Here is a 15,274-nt window from a genome sequence, read left to right on the forward strand (position 1 = left end):
TGTTTTTAACCCTCAATCCCCTAAGCTACATTTTCCCTGTTAGAACGGAGAAAACTGGGCAGGCTTAGCAGTGCTGAGTGGTGAAAGCTCTGTAAATACAAATGTTATCCTCTGAGGAAATAATTATGCCTCCCAACTTAGCATATCTTCTGGTAAGTCAGATTCCCTGTGGAATGGTCTCTTGGCTGGGTGACCGGCAAGGGACATTATCTGTAATGTTCTAATCCTTGGAGCAGATCAGAAAGTCACAAGGGCAGGAAGTGCAAAAGGAAGAACTCAGATAAGAGGATAAAAATCCTGTTTGCTCAAGCCCTGACTGCAGGGCTATCTCTAGTAGCTAGCAAACCAATAAATATGCAGTGGGAAAATGAGAATCGTTTACTCTTGCAGGAAACCCAGAGACTTGTGTCTCTTTCTACTATTACCCTGCTATGTCCCTGTACTGCCCATGGCTGTGCTGGCTGAGGTAGCTCAGAGGTGGGGACTTTCCTGGTATACAAAAGGTCCTGGGCTCAGTGCTTAACACCCACCCTGGACTACTGAAGGGACTAAGGGCTTGGATAGTCCAAGCCTGTTAGGCAAAATAGAGGACCCGGGCTCGATCCCTATCAGCCACCCCAGCACATTGCAAGTATGTATTTATGTGTATGTGTATGCCTATGACTATGCTCATGTCTATGTCTATATCTATGTCTCTGTCTCTATGTCTATATCTATGTCTGTTCCTGTCCTTGTCTATCTCTCTCTCTCTATATATATATAGCTATCTGCTAATAGAACAATGCAACATTTTAGCTTAGAGAAAAATAATTGATAAGATAAATTCTGTAGCAACTATAATAATAATTGTGTTCTACTAATATAATAATAGAGGAGGTTCCACAGATTAACACGAAAGATAGCAGCAGTGGAGACTGGAAGCCCTTCCTGACCTGGGCTTTATTACAACCAAAGGAGCATGCTGAAGAAGAGCTAGCTTTGTGAGAACACTGGGAGAGGCAAATGTTGTATGAAGTGTCATGCAGAGCTGTCCCTTTCCTCTCTTGGGTCTGGGTCACAGTCCAGGCAGCATTCTTAGCTGATTAGAATCTCTCCTTTAATAAACTATCTCCTTGCCTATAAGCATCCGTGTGCTTCATACAACCCACTGTAAAGAGGTATAAGATCTTGGGAAGCTCAGTGGCTGCCTGCCAGACTCAAATCCTCCCCTGCATCTGGAGTTTGTAAGCAAGGGTGAGTAAAACCACTGAACTGGACCACCCATGGGTAAAAAAATGTTTGTTTAGGAAATTAAAGTGCCAGGTGTTCACTTGCAGGCCAGGGAACAGTGGCGCAGAAAAAGCCTTGTCAATCTTAAGGGAATAGGGAGGAGAGGTGTGTCTCAAAACAGCCTGGGAGTTAGTGCAGGCTTTTGCTGTGAGGGTTAACAGGAACTAGATGTCTGTGTCCCAGGTAGGTGACTGTTAGGGACAGCTGGATAAAGGAAGTGGTGATTCTCCTGGTAAACAGAAAGGTGCCTTTGAGGTTCCTGAGGGATGCTGAATTTACCCTCTGGTTTACTCAATAAACTTCTGTTTCCCTGGCCAGAGTCCTGCCTGAGATAGGACATGGTTATTGGCACCACCACTGTGGGGGCCACTGTGGACCTAACACAGCTTACATGCAGAGCACTAGCCCTGACAAGTGAACGGAAGAGAACGGTTTTAAAGAACAGGGTAATTTTACCACATTGTCTCTACGAGGCTTTGGGATTTCGTGTACATTTTTCTCTAACATGCATGGCAAATATGTGCACACATCACAACAATGGGGGCATTATTCACATTTGGAACAGGTCTTGGTGATACAAACTGTATCACAGCATCCTGTAGGCTGATGTGGTCTGTCTGTTTTCAACTCTTGGCCTTTAATTCAAACAACTGAAAACAAAGGCTCTAAGATTTTCAAAAGAAGCTAAATTAGTTTATGTGGAGCAAAGTGAAGCTACAGATTAGAGCAGGATACACTGTCAAGATGCACAAATGGCTGTGTGAATGAGAGTTCTGACATACCCTGATTATTGCTTGGGCTTTCACTCATGGGGTTTAGGAAATGAGAAGTCGAGTTACAAGAAAGGAGACAGGTTCTTTGTTTTGTCTGACAGGCTGAATTTAACCAAGCCTTTAGTCCCTGAGCATGTCCTTCACATAACACATCTGACTTTCTTCATATGCATAAGTAATTATGTGAAAGATAAGATGCTCAATAGGGAACTTTCCATAAACGTGAGAAAGTAGTTTTACTTTCCTGCATATGCACCGCAAACCAGTGAGCAGGTGAGATCAGCCTGTCCATTCTCCCTTCCTAATGAATTGGTGCCACACTTGACTAGAAACTATCTACACTTGACTGTCCAAAAGGGAAAAGAAAATAATCCAAAAGCCCAGAAAGTGGCCCAATGAAAGTGGCAGGGTGACTGTGGTATATGTAGGTTATTACAAGAAGGAGATGTGCACAACCCAAACCAAAGAGGGTCCCAGGGTAAACACCTTCCTGTGGCGCCTGCCTGGGTCACAAGTTCTAGACCAGCATGGAATACATAGCATAACTCTATCTCAGAATAACAAACAAAGAAACAAAAGGTGGGCGGAGCCTTTATGGATGGAAACAGGCCTATTTGTCTTGTTCATAGCTGGTCCTCATGGCCTAGTCCACTTGCTTGAGACACAAGTTGACACAGCAATTATTTCTTCTTAGTCCCTTTGTTTTGACATATGGGGCAGGTGCATGAGTGTGTGTATCCCCGTGTCCATGTGGAAGTGAGACGACAACTTGTGGGTGTCAGTTCTCTTCTTTCAATGTCCCGGGTTTAGCTGCAAGTGTTTTTAACCTCTGAGCACCTCACAGGACCTAAATTCATGTATTTTATAGCAAAGCATTGCTATCACCATTATCTGTTTTCCTTTCTCTTTTAGAAGATGGCTGAGCACGGAGAGGCCTCTGAGGAGCCAGTTACTGAGTTTGATTATGATCATCTCTATGAGCTCTCTGCTCTTCTCGGTGTGGATGCAGTGCAGCTGGCCAAGAGCCAAGATGAAGAAGAGCATAAAGCACGAATGAAAATGAAGAAAGGTTTTAACTCACAGATGCGCAGTGAAGCCAGAAGATTAAAGACTTTTGTGACCTATGACCCATATAGCTCATGGACGCCTCAGGACATGGCAGCTGCTGGGTTTTACCTTATTGAGGTGAAACCTGGGGTGCAGTGCTTTTGCTGTAGCTTAATCCTCTTTCACACCAGCCTCAGGAAATTTCCCATAGAAATCCACAAGAAATTTTGTCCAGAATGTGGGTTCCTGTTGGGCAAAGATGTCGGTAACATTGGCAAGTATGACATAAGGGTGAAGAGTCCAGAGAAGACACTGAGAGGCAGCAAAGCACAGTTCCAAAAAGAGGAGGCCAGGCTGGAGTCCTTTGAGAAGTGGCCGTTTTATGCCCATGGGACCTCGCCACGTGGACTCTCCGCAGCCGGCTTTGTCTTTACAGGTAACTAACTGGGTCCCATTTTGTGAGGTTTTCTGTGGTGGTTAAGGGTTAGGTTCCATTTTGTGGGCAGTATTTTGCTAATCAACAATTATTGGTGAACTGTGTTACATTAGACATAATGTGTATTTCATTTCAACTTTAATAACTTTGCTTCTACTTTAGTGCACATTTAATGAAACATTATTGGTTTGCTATAGATATGTATGTATAAGCATACACACATGCACACACATATGTGTGTAAAGTAATATGTTGCTTTTCTTTACATATAGACCTTAAGAGTACTGGTAGTGGGTTCAGTGTGTAGCTGAGTGCTAGATCACCTAGTAGGACCTCCAAAGCCCTGGGCTGTGTCTATGGAGGATGGCCATGGCTGGGATGGGAGGTCAAGACTCAAGAGTAGGTCATTTAGGGCAGTGGGATGTGGCCAGGGATTCAGCCAGAGGGGACATAGAAGAGCAAGCATGCTGGGGTCTGTGTTGCTCTGGTTCAGTATGTTCAGCTCCAAGACACACCTGGTGCCATCACTTTCCTGCATCTGTAGGTGAAAGGGACACTGTGCAGTGCTTCTCCTGCAGTGGATGCCTGGGAAACTGGGAAGAAGGAGACAATCCCTGGAAGGAGCATGCCAAGTGGTTCCCCAAGTACATGGATCGTATTTCATGATTAAACTTTTTAATGTTTTACAGAGCAAAATAAACCTAGAGATAAAAGAGCCACATTGTTGGGGTATTCCCTTGAGTTCTGATCTTCCTCCTATCCTATACGAGGTCACCCCAGAACTTTTTAAGTGGTCACATAGTGATAAGTTTGAATCACATGAACTTAGCTTTTTCTTCTATTTATAAAGTTATTATTATTTTTTTTTGCTGGATTATTGAGTGATTTTATTGGCTTGATCCATAAAGGATATTTTTAATACATTCTTAGTTTTTCTTTAATCATCCTTATAACCACTACTTTTTTTGCCTTTCTTTGTCTAATTTTTATTTTTTATATTAATTACAGTTTATTTACTTTGTATCCCCGCCGTAGCCCTCTTCTTCATTCCCTCCCAAGGCCACCCTCCCTCCCTCCTTTCCTCCCTGCCCCTCTCTAAGTCCTCCTCCTGTTCCATCTGACCCTAGCTTATCAGGTCTCATCAGGACTGGCTGCAATGTCCTCCTCTGTGGCCTAACAAAGCTGCTCCTCCCTGGGTGGGTGGGTGGGGGTTGTCAAAGAGTCAGCCATTGAGTTCATGTCAGAGACAGTCCCTGTTCTCCTTACTAGGGAAACCCACTTGGATGCTAAGCTGCCATGGGCTACGTCTGAGCAGGGGTTCTAGGTTATATCCGTGAATGGTCCTTGGTTGGAGAATCAGTCTCAGACAAGTTGACTGTGTCCAGATATATTTGGTCCTCATGGCGCTTCCATCCTCTCCAGGTCATACTTACTCCCTCTTCTTAAATATGATTCCCTGGACTCTGCCCAAGGTTTGGTTATGAGGCTCAGCATCTGCTTTGATATACTGCTAGGTAGAGTCTTTCAGAGGTCCTCTATGGTATGCTCCTGTCCTGTTTCTTGTTTTCTCCTACTTCCAACGTCCATCCCATTTGTCTTTCTAAGTGAGGTTTGATCATCTTACCCCAGAACCTCCTTCTTGTTTAACTTCTTTAGGTGTACAGATTTTAGTAGGTTTGTCCTATCTTATAGGCTTAGTATCCACTTATAAGTGAGTATATACCATTTGTGTCTTTCTGCTTCTGGGATACCTAACTCAGGATGATCTTTTCTAGATCCCACTATTTGTTTGCAAATTTCATGATTTCCTTGTTTTTAATTGCTGAGTAGTATTCCATTGTGTAAATGTACCACAATTTCTGTATCGATTCCTCTGTTGAGGGACATCTGGGTTGTTTCCAGGTTCTGGCTATTACGAATAAAGCTGCTACAAACATGGTTAAGCAAATGTCCTTGCTGTGTATTTGAGCATCTTTGGATATATGCCTAGGAGTGGTATAGCTGGATCTTGAGAAAGCGCTATTCCTAATTGTCTGAGAAAGCACCAGATTGATTTCTGAAGTGGTTGTACAAGTTACATTCCCACCAGCAATGGAAGAGGGTTCCTCTTTCTCCACATCCTCTCTACCATGTGTTGTCACTTGAGATTTTGATCTTATCCATTCTGATGGGTGTTAGGTGAAATCTCAGGGTCATTTTGATTTGCATATCCCTAATGGCCAAGGAAGTTGAGTGTTACTTTAGGTGTTTCTCTGCCATTCTATAGTCCTCTACACAGAATTCTCTCTTTAGCTCCTTTTAGTTTACTTGATTTGTTGATTTTTAACTTCTTTATTTCTTTATATATTCTGGATATTGGTCCTCTGTCAGATATAGGGATGGTGAAGATCCTTTCCCAGTCTGTAGGCTGTCGTTTTGTTTCTGATGACAGTGTCCTTTGTTCTATAGAAGATTTTTAGTTTGATGAGATCCCATTTATTGATTGTTGCTCTTAGAGCCTGTGCTATTGATGTTCTGTTCAGGACATCTGTGTTCTCTGACAATGAGTTCTAGGCTCTTCCCCACTTTTTCTTCTCACCGATTTAGTGTGTCTGGTTTTATATTGAGGTCTTTGATCCACTTGGACTTTAGTGTTGTGCAGGGTGATAAACATGGATCTATTTTCATTTTTCTGCATGTAGACATCCAGTTGGACCAGCACCATTTGTTGAAGATGCTGTTTGTAGTACAGCTTGAGATCAGGGATGGACATACCTCTAGATGATCTGTTGTTGTACAGGATCATTTTGGAGATACTGGGTTTTTTATTTTTCATAGGAAGTGGAGAATTTTTCTTTCAAGGTCTGTAAAGAATTATGTTGGTATTTGGATAGGAATTGCATTGAATATGTATATTGCTTTTGGCAGGTTGGCCATTTTTACTATGTTAATCTTACTGATCCATGAGCATGCAAGATCTTTCCATCTTCTGATATCCTCTTCAATTTCTTTCTTCAGAGATTTGAAGTTTTTTTCAAAGAGGTCTTTCACTTGCTTGGTTAGAATCACACTGAGGTACTTTTATGTTTTTAGTGGCTATTGTGAAGGGTGTTGTTTCCCTAGTTTCTTTCTTGGCCCTTTTATCTTTGTTGTACAGGAGCGCTTCTGAGTTTTTGAGTTAATTTTGTATCCAGTCACTTTGATGAAGGTGTTTGTCAGTTGAAGGAGTTCTCTGGTTGAATTTTTAGGCTCACTCATGTATACTATCATACCATCTGTGAATAGTAATACTTTGACTTCTTCCTTTCTGATTTGGATCCCCTTGATTTCCTTTATTTGTCTTATTGCTCTAGCTAGGAATTCAAGTATAATGTTGAAGCGATATGGAGAGAGTGGGCAGCCTTGCCTTGGCCCTGATTTCAGTGGGATTGATTTAAGTTTCTCTCTGTTTAGTTTGATGTTGGCTGTAGGCTTGCTCTATATTGCCTTTATTATGTTTAAGTATGTACCTTGTAACCCTGGTCTCTCCAAGACTTTAATCATGAATGGGTTTTGGATTTTATCAAATGCTTTTTCAACATCTAAGGAGATGATCACATGGTTTTTCTCATTCAGTTTGTTTATATTGTGGATTACATTGATGGATTTCTGTATATTGAACCACCCTTGCATGCCTGAGCTGAAGCCTACTTGGTCATGATGGATGATATTTTTTTTTGTGTTGGATTCAGTTTGCAAGTAATTTATTGAGTAGTTTTACATCAATGTTCACAAGAGAGATAGGTCTGAAATTCTCTTTTTTTGTCTTTGTGTGGTTTAGGTATCAAGGTGACTGTGGCTTCATAGGATGAGTTTGGTAATGTTCCTTCTGTTTCTATTTTGTCAAATAGTTTGAAGAGAACTGGAGTTATCTCTTCCCTGAAGGTCTGGTAGAATTCTGCACTGAAACCATACGGCCCTGCCTTTTTTTTTTTTTGGAAGGGAGACTGTTGATAACTGCTTCTGTTTCCTTGGGGCATAGAGGACTTTTCAATCTTTCTGCTTGATCTCTATTTAACTTTGGTAAGTGCAATCTATCAAGAAAATTGTCCATTTCATTTAGATTTTCAAATTTTGTTGCATATAGGCTTTTGTAGTCAGACCTAATGATTGTTTGGGTTTCTTCAGTGCCTGTTGTTATGTCCGTCTTTTAGGTTCTCTATGCCTTTTAGTTAGTTTGGCTAAGGGCTTGTTTATCTTGTTGGTCTTCTCAAAGAATCTGCTCTTGGTTTCATTGATTCTTTGAATTGTTTTATTTGTTTCTAATTTATTGATTTCTGACCTGAGCTTGAATATTTCCAGCTGTCTACTACTCTGGTGTGTTTGCTTCTTTTTTTTCCTAGGGCTTTCAGGTGAGCTATTAAGTTGCTTGTATAGGATGTTTCAAATTTCTTCTTGCAGGCACATAGTGCTATGAGCTTTCCTCTCGGCACTGCTTTCATTGTGTCCCATAAGTTTGGATATGTTGTACCTTCATTTTCATTGAATTCTAGGAAGTCTTTAATTTCTTTCTTTATTTCTTCCCTGACCCAGCTGTCATTGAGTAGGGAGTTGTTCAGTTTTCATGAATGTGTAGGCTTTTTGCTATTTCTGTTGTTGTTGAGGTCCATCTTTATTCCATGGTGATCAGACAGGATACAAGAGATTATTTCAATCTTCTTGTATCTGCTGAGGCTTGCTTTGTGACCAACTATATGGTCTATTTTGGAGAAGGTTCCATGAGGTGTTCAAAGAAGGTATACTCTTTTGAATTTGAGTGAAAAGTTCTGTAGACATCTATTAGGTCCATTTGATTTAGGAGCTCTGTAGGTGCCCTTATTTCCCTGTTTAGCTTCTGTGTGGATGATCTGTCCCTTGGTGAGAATGGAGTGTTGAAGTCTCCACTATTAAGGTGTTGGGATGGATGAATGATTTTAGCTTTAATAATGTTTCATTTACAAATGTAGTTGGTCTTGTAGTTAGGGCATAGAAGTTCAAAATTGTGATGTACTCCTGGTGGAATTTTCCTTTGATGAAAATGAAGTACCCCTCCTCATCTTTTTTGATTATTTTTGGTTGAAAGTCTATTTTATTAGATATTAGGATATTAGTTACCCCCAGCTTGTTTTCTGGGTCCATTTGCTTGAAAAACATTTTTCTAGCACTTTACTCTGAGGTAGTGTTTATCTCTGTTGCAGAGGTGTGTTTCTTGGATGCAGCAGAAGGTTGTATCCTGTTTCTGCAACCATCCTGTTAGTCTGTGTCTTTTTATTGAAGATTTGAGTCCATTGATGTTGATGGATAATAGTGACCAATGACTGTTAGTTCCTTTTATTGTGGAATTGGTGGTCTTACTGTGATTCTTTGCTTGTTTTCTTGTAATTTTTGTTGGGAAATTATCTGTATCCTCTGTTTTCTTGGTTGTAGTGTTTTCATTGGATTGGAGTTTTCCTTCTAATATCTTCTGTAGGGCTGGCTTCCTGTGTAGATATTGCTTAAATTTTGTTTTATCATGGAATGGTTTGTTTTCTCTGTCTATGTTGATTGAAAGCTTTGCTGGGTATAGTAGTCTGGGTTGGCATCTGTGGTCCCATAAAGTCTGCATGACATCTGCCCAGGCCCTTCTGGCTTTCATAGTTTCTGATAAGAAGTCTTGTGTGTTTCTGATAGGTCTACCTTTATATGTTACTTGGCCTTTTTCCCTTGCTGCTTTTAATATATTTTCTTTGTTCTGTAGATTCAGTGTTCTGACTATGATGTGACATGAGCAGTTTCTTTTCTGGTCTAGTCTATTTGGTGTTCTATAGGCCTCTTATATGTTTCTGGACATCTCTTTTTTTAAGTTGGGAAATTTTTCTTCTATGATTTTCTTGAAGATATTTTCTGGACCTTGGAGCCTGGTATGGACTTTTTTGTTTATTCCTATTATTCTTTGATTTCGCCCCTCTTCACAAGAAAATCATAACAATCAAAAAACTAGTATGACCAAAAAAAAAAAAAGGAGTGTGTTTTGTGTTGGCAAGTATTCCTGGGCATAGGCCTGCCCTGAAGTGTGTGGTTATACCCAGGGACACTGCACTGGAGACTGATTGTCCCCTCATCAGCAGGGATCAGTTGGAAATAGCTTCTTGGTTAGGGTCCTTGTGTCCACTTTCCCTGCTCAGTGCTGGGTCTCCATCTGGCTGGGACCTACTCAGGTCTTGTGTTTGCAAGTATTCTTCCTGACAATATTAGTGACGTATAAAGTCCAATAATTTGAGAGGTTTCATCAAAAGGTCTTTGCAGTGTAGAACATCTCTGTTTATAGAGTTTTTTTTAATAAAGAAAATTTTCTTTTATTTAAATTCATTTACATTACATCATAAGGGTGACCCTTCCCATCTCTCCTCCCAATCTCCTCTTCCCCTCCTTTCTTCTTCCACTCTCCCTTTTCTTCCAGAAAATGAGAGTCCTCTTCCCTTTTATCAGCCCTCCCCAAGACCTCAAGTCACATCAGGACTGAGCATATCCTCATCCACCGAGACCAGGAAACGCAGTCCTGCCATGGGGAGCTGATCCAAACCAGGCAATAGAGTCCATGTTAGAAGTTTTCTCTGTGTGTGTGTTTTATTGATTCTAATTCTGTTTTTATGCCTTGCACCATTTCCTTCATCTTTTTGAAGGTAGATTCCTGTCTCTGTATGATGGCCTCAATTATTTTGGCTTGTTTCCTCTCTATATTCCAGTAACTGTGCCACTACTTGTGCCTCTTTTTGTTTGGCTATATTTGACTGTGTTAGAAGTTTTCTGTGTGTGTGTGTGTGTGTGTGTGTGTGTGTGTGTGTGTGTGTGTTTTATTGATTCTAATTCTGTTTTTATGCCTTGTACCATTTCCTTCATCTTTTTGGATGTAGATTCCTGTCTCTGTATGATGTCTTCTATTTTTTTGTTCATTTCCTCTCTATATTCCAGTAATTGTGCCTCTTTTTGTTTGGCTCTATTTGACTGTGTTTCTTTGAGAGCTTTGTTCATTTCCTCTTTATTTGCCTCCACTTGTGTGGCCAATTCTTTGAGAAATGTGTTCATTTCCTCTTTAACTGTCTCTATTTGTATGGTATTTCTCTGAGAGATCTGTTTGTTTTCTCTTTATATGCCTCTAATAACTGGATAAGCATAGCTTTACAGTCATTTTCCTGTGTTTTAGATGGATTGGATAGCCATTGATTTGGGGGTTTGCTGGTGAAGCCCTGGGACCGGGAAGGATGGTACTTTGGATCTGGGAGTCGGAAGGTGGGTATGGCTGGCAGCCAGGTGGCTGAGGAGCTAGGAGCTCTGCCTCTGCTGTCTCAGTCACCAGGCAGAATTCTGTGCTGAGAGTCTCTGGCACTGTGGGCCAACTCTGAGGGGAGGGAGGCCTGAAAAACAGAAGTGCAAGGGGTTCAAAAGTTCAATTCTCTCGGTCCCCAGAGAAGTCCTTGTGTGACCTGAATCTAAAGGTCTCAACTCATGTGATGCCCCGTCTTTTTCAGGAAGCCTCAATGGCGATTTTCAGGATTTAGCTGCCCCTCCACTCACCAATTTTGGAGTTTCAGGTCCTCAGCCTCTCAGATACTATGCTGATGGTCACCGCCATCTTGGATCCCCCTTGGGGTTTTGGGTTTTGTCAAAGGCATTTTCACCATCTAATGAGATGATCATGAGTTTTTTTTTCCTTCAGTTTGTTTATATGGTAGATTATGTTGATGGATTTTCATATGTTGAACCATCCCTGAATTTCTGGTATGAAGTCTGCTTGATCATGGTGGATGATATTTTTGATGTGTTTTTTGATTCAGTTTAAGTATTTTATTAAGTATTTTTGAATCAATGTTCATAAAGGAGATTGATCTGAAATTCTCTGTTGGGTCTTTGTGTGGTTACGGTATCAGGGTAACTGTGGCCTCATGGAATGAGTTTGGCAATGTTCCTTCTGTTTCTATTTTGTGAAGTAGTTTGAGGAGTATTGGTATTAGTTCTTCTTTGCAAGTCTGGTAGAATTTTGTGCTAAAACCATCTGGGCCAGGGCTCTTTTTGGTTGGGAGGCTTTTGATGATTGCTTCTATTTCCTTAGTGGTTATAGGTCTATTTAAATTGTTAACCTGATCTTGAGTTTACTTTGGTAAGTGGTATCTATCAAGAAAATCATCCATTTCATTTAGATTGTCCAATTTTGTGGCATACAGTTTTGGAAGTATGATCTAATGATTCTTTGGATTTCCTCGGTATCTGTTGTTATATCCCCTTTTTCATTTCTGATTTTATTAATTTGGATACTCTCCCTCTGTCTTTTAGTTAGTTTGGCTAAGGGTTTGTCTATCTTGTTAATTTTCTCAAAGAATCAGCTCTTGGTTTTGTTGATTTTCTGTATTGTTCTCTTTGTTTCTAGGTTATTGATTTCATCCCTGAGTTGGGTTATTTCCTGATGCTTACTCCTCTTGGGTGTGTTTGCTTCCATTTTTCTTTTCTTTTTTTTTTTTTTTAACTATTTAGAAGAATTTATTTTGGATTTGTTTCCACACAGAAAACACTAAAATATTTTGTCATTTAGAAGTAGATGGGCAATACTATGAGGTTGTTTTGTTCATTGTCCCTCTTAACAGAAAGGATTTTTTTAAAAAGTGCTTGGTGCTTCGTTTCTGGAAAAGCTGTCTGTCTGCAATGTGTGGGAATATAAAGATAAATCTTTCTTCTCTGGGCTTTATGTAAAATTAGATTGTGACTAATGAGATAAGATTTTTCTTCATATTTTTTGCTGTTCTAGTATAACAAATACAAATATGTAAGTATACATGTAAATGCCTATTTGCTTAAACACTTTAGATATTTAAATGGTCACTCCAAATTTTAAATGTTAGGCATTTTCAATGCACTTAAAATATTAATTACAAAAGTCTTTGTGGCACAAATCCTAACAAATAATACTAAAATGTGTATTTCTATAAAATACCTAGATAACATCTGTCTAGAATGAGTTCTTTAATCCCTCAGAGAGATTATCTTTTGCTTCCATAAGTTAAAGACTTGTAAAGTCTTTTTTTTTTTTCAATGCAGTTTATTCAGGAACATTGAACAATCCTCGGACCCTGGGGAAATCCAGCCCACAGCTTAAATAGCCTCTGGGTAGCTAACCCCGGCATGCCACGTGGGCAATGCAGATAGGTCCACATACATAGAAGCAAGCCAGATCCTCACCCTTAGCCAAATGTGGAGTTGTTCATGACAGAGAGCACTCACCATCGGGAAGGTGGAAGGCAGAAACCAGCTCCATCTTTAAGGCATAACATTCCGCAGCTCTCTACAGTTTCCCCTTTTTGTTTTAGACGCATCAGGCAAGAGTAGAGGTCTGATCTCTGATATTAGAAATAAACTGGGACTTTGTACAGATGTTCATTTAGGTGTCATCCACCCAAAGAGCATCAGACCCGTCTGATACCTTTTTCTCAGAGGCGGGACCTGGGGCATCAACCCGCATGCAATCAGACATGCTCTTCTCTGGGTCGAAAGCGGCTGACCCTGAGTGCAGTGCTTAGCCTCGCATCCTGAGCGTAACATTTTAGCTTTTTATGGTATCCAACCATGCTTGGGGAGAATGTCCTGCTTCAATGGCTGTAAAGGCCTGAATGATCATGGCTGCATCACACTGTTGTGAGACTCTAATCTTGCATATATACCACAGGCAAACCAAGGAGACCAACACCAGAAGGCCTGCTAACGCTCCCATGCCTGCCCATTCCTTCAGATGATTCATGGCTGCAGCAATCCATGTTGATAATCCTGTGGCTAGTCCTGCGTCCACTCTGGTAGAATTTACTGTGACAATGGCCACTCTCAGCTGCTCCATCGTAGTATCGAATTCTCCAGTCCAATTACCTAAAATATAGCTAGACAATTGTTTAGACAGATTTGCAGTACAGGAAAAATTCTCATGTTGTATGCTAGTGACACAAAGTCCAGCATACTTTCATTGACAGCCAAGTTGAGCGATTTGCCATAGGGTATCAATTTGCTCCTGCAAGAGGTCAATCCTTTGATTGAACACCATCAAGCTTCCTTTTAGTTGAGCATTAATTCCTTTATGTACAACTAAGGCATGAGCTACATTGGCTAAATGAGCTACCACCAGGGCATTAGCCATGAGTCATACTGGGCAGACTGCTCAGACCCTGAATAATCATTTAGCTTCCATTTTTCTAGAGCCTTCAAGTTAGCTATTAAGTTGCTAGTATAAGCTCTCTACATTTCTTTATGAAGGCACATAGTGCTATGAACTTTCCTCTTAGTACTTCTTTCATTGTGTCCCATAAGTTTAGGTATGTTGTGCTTTCATTTTCATTGAATTCTGGAAAGCGTTTAATTTCTTTATTTCCTCCTTGACCCAGTAGTCATTAGCTAGAGAGTTGTTCAATTTCTGTGAGTTTGTAGGCATTCTATTGTTTCTGTTATTGTTGAAGTCTAGCTTTAATCCATGGTAGTCTGATAGAATACAAGGTGTCATTTCAGTTTTCTTATATTTGTTGAGGCTTGCTTTGTATCTGAGTATGTGGTCAGTTTTGAAGAAGATTCCAAGAGGTCCTGAGAAGAAGGCATATTCTTTTGTGTTTGAGTGAAATGTTCTGTGGATCTCTGTTAGGTCCAATTGACTCATAACGTCTATTAGTTTCAATATTTCTCTGTTTAGTTGCTGTCTCGATGATCTGTCTTTGGCGAGAGAGACGTGTTGAAGTGCTCCCACTGTTAACGTGTGGGGTTCAACGTGTGATTTAAGCGTTAGTAATGTTTCTTTTATGACTGTGGGTGCTCTTGCATTTTGGGCATATATGTTCAGAAATGAAATATAATCTTGGTCGATTTTTCCTTGGATGAGTATGAAGTGCCCTTCCTCATCTCTTTTAATTAATTTTGGATGAAAGTCTATTTTACTAGATATTAGAATAGCCACTCCAGCTTGCTTCTGTGACCATTTACTTGGAAAACCTTTTTCCAGCCCTTTATTCTGAGGTAATGTCTACCATTGTTGCTGAGGTGTGTTTCTTGTTAGCAACTGAATGAGGAGTTCTGTTTACATATCCATTCTGTTAGCGTGTGTGTGAGTGTGTGTGTGAGTGTGTGTGCGTGTGTGTGTGTGTGTGTGTGTGTGTATGTTTAACAGGGAGTTGAGGCCATTGATGTTGAGAGAGATTGATGACCACTGGTTGTTGATTCCCATTATTTTGATGGTGGTGGTGTTTTTGGTGGTGGTGGTGGTTGTGGTGCTGTGTGTGTGTGTGTGTGTGTGTGTGTGTGTGTGCCCCTTCCCTGTTTTGGTTTATTGTTGTGGGGTTATTTGTTTCCTGTGTTTTTCTGGGTGTGATTAGCCTGCTGGGGTTGCAGTTTTCCCTCTGTAGTTTTCCTTCTGTAGGGCTGGGTTTGTGGTTAGGTATTGTTTAAATTTGTTTTTATCATAGAATATCTTGCTTTCTCCCTCTATGTTGATTAATGTTTTGCTGGACATATTAGTCACGGCTGACATATGCGGTGTCTTAGTGTCTGTAACATAGCTGCTCAAGCCCTTCTTGCTTTTAGTGTATCTGGTGAGAATTCAGATTTAATTCTGATAGGTCTGACTTTTTATGTGACTTGGCCTTTTTCCATTTCAGCTTTCAATATTCTATTTTGTTCTGTACATTTACTGTTTTGATTATTATGTTATGGGAGAATTTTTTTTCTGGTCCAGTCTATTTGGTGTTCTGTAGGC

The 15,274-nt window shown here is 40.4% G+C and overlaps 1 pseudogene; it reads left to right on the top strand.

The window, feature by feature from the left end:
- The first annotated feature begins 2,957 nt into the window (after positions 1-2,957).
- LOC132654904 (baculoviral IAP repeat-containing protein 1a-like) overlaps positions 2,958-15,274 on the top strand; it is a 49,062-nt pseudogene continuing 36,745 nt past the window's right edge.

This window comes from Meriones unguiculatus, chromosome 6 (assembly GCF_030254825.1).
Source record: "Meriones unguiculatus strain TT.TT164.6M chromosome 6, Bangor_MerUng_6.1, whole genome shotgun sequence".
Lineage (NCBI taxonomy): Eukaryota > Metazoa > Chordata > Mammalia > Rodentia > Muridae > Meriones > Meriones unguiculatus.